The 4,623-nt window shown below is 37.7% G+C and overlaps 1 long non-coding RNA gene across 2 annotated transcripts; it reads left to right on the top strand.

The window, feature by feature from the left end:
• The first annotated feature begins 2,890 nt into the window (after positions 1–2,890).
• Positions 2,891–4,346, top strand: LOC143661627 (uncharacterized). Of its 2 annotated transcripts, none has more exons than XR_013164744.1 (3): positions 2,891–2,961; positions 3,274–3,406; positions 3,999–4,346. It is a non-coding gene; the product is annotated as an uncharacterized LOC143661627 (long non-coding RNA). The 2 variants fall into 2 exon arrangements; XR_013164743.1 differs by having other exon boundaries at positions 2,909–3,080.
• The last annotated feature ends 277 nt before the right edge of the window (positions 4,347–4,623 follow it).

The following is a 4,623-nucleotide window of genomic DNA, read 5'->3' as shown; positions in this document are numbered from 1 at the left end:
TCTCTTATCCAAGCATGTTTCAATTATTTTTCTATGTTGTTTGTAGAAATAATACCTCAATCTTAATTGTAAATAAAAATTTGGGGAGGAATGGGTAGAATTCATTAAATATTTCTTCAGCAGTGTTTATTGGCTGAATTTGCGATCCACCTGGTGGAAGCCAAGTTTTAGGGGTACGTAGAGTTAACCAGCTTTCGTACCGACATAATGAAAGATCATGATCTAGTCCCATTTTTGCCAAAATGTTTGTTTGTATCCAAGAAGTACATATTTTCTCCACATTGATTTTAAATTGTAAGGATGAATTAGTAAGGGATTAATCCTTGTGACTTTTGAACAACAGATTTATCCACGTATGGAGTGAGACCAGTTTCGAAAAAATTTTTCCCCAAATTTGTGCTTATATTTTTTAAAACACCTGTCCTAGTTTACAAGCTGCCGAAATGTGATATATCAGAAACAGAATGGCTTTTAAAGAGGAAATTTGTTAAGTTGCAAATTTATAGTTCTAAGGCTGTGGAAATGTCCAAATCAAGGCAAGTCTATGAAAATATCCAAATTAAGGTACCAAGAAGAGGTTGCCTTTACTCAAGAAAGGTTGATGAAGTTCAGGGTTTCTCGATAAGCTGGAAGGGCACATGGCAAAGTCTGCCAGCTTTCTCTCCTGGCTTCTGGTTTCATGAAGCTCTCCTGGGGACATTTTCCTTCTTCATCTCCAAAGGTCTCTGGCTTTGTGGGCTCTGTTGGTTCTGGTGACTCTGACGGCTTTAGTGGCTCTAAACCTTTTTTCCAAAATGACTCCCTGTTAAGGGGCTCCAGTAAACAACCCTACCTTGAATGGGTGAAGATACATCTCTATGAAAACCATCTAAAAATCAAAAGTTACCACCCACAATTGGTTGAGTCACATCTCCATGGGAACAATCAAAAAGTTCCCACCCAGCAATACTTAATGAGGATTAAAGAACTTGACTTTTCTGCGGTTCACAACAGATTAAAACCAGCACAGTGCCTGTCCAGGTATATAAACTCATTTTGAACCATATATTGATTAAAACTGCAAGTAGGTGTGTTTTCCCTGGTGTCACTAATGATATATAAAATACTGGTTGGCCTTTCAAACAGAAATTGAGTGTAAACTCTAGTGCTTAACTAACGTGATTCTAAAAATTACTGTTGCATATCTTAAATATTTGTGTTTATTATTTTCTACCTGCATAGACTTATTTCAATTCTTTACTACAGAAATAAATTATATTTTGAAAACAAACAAACAAAAAAGCCAGTGTTGAATTCCTTGAGCCTGGGAGGTACAGAGAGTGAGTCTGGGTTGAAGCAGGTGCCTTGTCTCCAGGCGTGCCACTGAGGGGCAGGCAGGCCATGCCCCCGCACTTCCCAGGAAATATTTGCATAACTTGCAAATATATGTTTATATATATGTGCCCAGGTGGTAAACTTTAAATAAAATCCATATATATATATATATATATACATTTATATATATATATGTATATATATACATTTATATATATTTATATATAATATCCAAGTTGTACACTTTAAATATAATTCAAATACCAAATTTAACTTAATCCTAGGCCAATCTTTAGGTATAACCCTGCCACTAACACTAACCTTAACCCTGAATGTTTAGCAAGCCCAATTCTACACTAACCCTCACTTTAAACCTAACTTTAACCTAAATCTAACAATAAAATTAGCTCTAACAAAGTCTAGCCATAAATCTAACCCCAATCCTAACTTGAAACTTACACTTTATCCTAACTCTAAGGATAATATATCCTGATTCTAATCTGACCCTCACCTTCTCCCTAACCCTAATTCTCACCCTGAGATATGGCTTGAAGCTAAGAATAGCAACAACCCTAATCATAAGCCTATCCTGAATCAAACCCTCAACCTAACTCTTCCTAACCCTGTGCATTTCACTAACCCTAACGGTAACAGTAACCCTAAGCATAAATGCAAACCTAAAATGACTCAACTCAAATTTAAGTCTGATGTTCTTTAATACTAAACCCAAACCTAATGATAAACTAAACCAATGCTATCTCAGCCACACCCTTAATCAGAGCTTGGTTCTCTGAAAACCCACTTTCCTTAAACTCAGGAAAGACTCATTTTAAGTTCCTTCTGGCCCTACTCTTAGAACATAATGTCTAAACAGACTGAGAAAATTTCAAATCATCTACTGCTCTTTCCTGTGTGCTTAATAGTTCATGTCTCAATTGTCTATTTCCTGTTACATTTTACTCTAAGCAGCAAGGACAAACCAGGTTGCAACTTCCACTCTTTGCTTAGAAGACTTCTTAGCTCAATATCAATGCTCATTGCTTACAAATTTAACTTTCCATCTGACATCAGAACACAATGTCGCCAAGTTCTCTGTCATTTTACAAGGATTTCCCTTAATTTTCTAGTAATACATTCATAATTTCCTTCTAAAATGTCCTTAGAAGTATATTTAAGGGCAGTGCAAATGTGGCTCAGTGGCAGAATTCTTGCCTGCCATGCCAGAGACCCAGGTTTGATTCTCGGTTCCTGCCCATGTAAAAAAGCAAAAAACAAGAATCAAGTTGTAGAAGTACGTTTAATGCCCATATCTCTACTGACAGTCTTTTTAAGACAGTTTAGGTTTTTACTGTCAAGTACCTCAAAATTCACCCATCCTCTTCTCATTAACCAATTCCAAAGCCACTTCTGCATTTTAGGTATTAGTTACAACAGTTCACCACTTACTAGAACCAGAATCTATTTTAGCATGTCAGGGCTGCTGTGACAGTACCACAGATAGTCGTCTTAAACAGCAGGAATTTATCATCTCTCAGGTGTTAGCGGGACCCTGCTTCCTATGACATCTAGGGTTCTACTGCTGGCTCACTGGCAATCCATGGTGCTTTGCCTCTCTCACATGACCATCTCTGTCTGTGTTTCTGCATGGTAACTCATGTTTCTGTCTAAATCGCCTTTTCCTCTAAGGACCTGTTTAGATTAAGGGTCATTCTGATCCAGTTTGACTTCATCTTAACTAATAACATCTTCATAGATCCTATTTACAAGTAAGTTCATATTCACAGGACAGGAGGTTAGGACTTGAAAATACCATTTTGGGGGAACAATATATCCAACCTTAACATAAACCTAGTGCTAAACTAAAGTCTAACCTAAACATAATCTGAACACTAACACTAAGCCTAACTCAAACCCTAACATTAGCACTAACCCTAACCTCAACCTTACACTTAACCGCAGGGGAGTGTTCTTTGTCATCAAACTGGAGGAAACCACAACATCTGAGCTCAGAGGCTGGCAAATCCCTGGCTAACAGCTGGTCAGAGTCCCAGTCCTGATTCGTCACGGTACCAGACAGAGCATCCTCTCCTGGGTGAGACTTCAAACTAGCTGGTAACCAAGGTCCCCCTTTATAGTAAACAGGCTATGCATGCATGCAAATGATTTTAAAATACTTCAGTTCTTGGAAAAGGGGCCAGCTCTCCCAAGAAGTGAAAAAACAGCATTCTCCAAAGGCACCACGCAGATCCCTGGGGACCTTTTCATTTCTCTCCTTTTGGATAGGAATGTCTACCGTATTCCTGTTCCACCATGTATTTTGAAAACATAGATTATTTTCTAATCTTCATAGGTCCCCAGATGGAGAGGAATTTTGCCCCAGATCAGACTACAACTACACTGAATTTGAAGAGACTTTTTGTTAAGCGTTCTTACTGAAATTGTTTCAGGCCTTTGAAATGTTGGGTTAGGATGAATGCATTTTGCATGTGTGGAGAATATGATTTTGAAGGGTCCAGAAGCTGGGCTGTGGTAGACTGAATCATGTATCCAACAAAGGGCAGATGTTGAATCTTAATCCATGTTCCTGTGGATGTGAATTCATTTTTAAATAGGACCCTTTGAATATGTATTATCAATTTAGGTGTGGCCTCTGTTGTGAATTGGACCTTCTGAAATCCTGTTAGGTGCGGCCAATCTGAACTAGGGTGTGCCTTCATCTGTGTTCCTGGACGCTTTATTAAGAGGAAACTGAAGTTAGAGAAAGTCATCAGGTGGACACCATTGACATCGCCATGTGGTGGAGGCAGAGATGCAAGTCAAAGAACTCCGAGGATTGTGGAGGGTGGACAACAAATTGCTACCAACTCTTGAAGAATGTGTAGCCTTGATTTTGGGGAGTGTTGGCCTTTAAAACCATGTTCTAACTAATTTTGCTTTTTAAAACAACCAATTGTGTGGTATTTATCATGGAAGTCCTGGCAAACTAAGACATGTAATATGCCTTAATATCAAGCAAATTTATTCTGCTCACATTTTTCATTGTCAAGGTTATATTTTTATTGGGCTTAGTTCTTTTCATATATATTTTAGAATAAGATTATTTCTGTTTAAAGAAAATATTGATGGGAATTTTGCATTAAATATGTAGCTCATTCTGGGAAGAACTGACATCTTTACCATGTTGGGTATTCCAATCTATGAAAACAGTATGTCTCTCTATTTGTTTAGGTCCTTGAATTCTATCATCAGCATTTTGCATTTTTCAATATTCGTTTCCTGTATATGTCTTGTTAAGTGCACAAAAAATTA

Source organism: Tamandua tetradactyla, chromosome 17 (genome assembly GCF_023851605.1).
Source record: "Tamandua tetradactyla isolate mTamTet1 chromosome 17, mTamTet1.pri, whole genome shotgun sequence".
NCBI classification, from domain to species: Eukaryota; Metazoa; Chordata; class Mammalia; order Pilosa; family Myrmecophagidae; genus Tamandua; species Tamandua tetradactyla.
The sequence above is the reverse complement of the archived record's forward strand: the minus strand, read 5'-3'. Positions and strand labels throughout refer to the sequence as shown.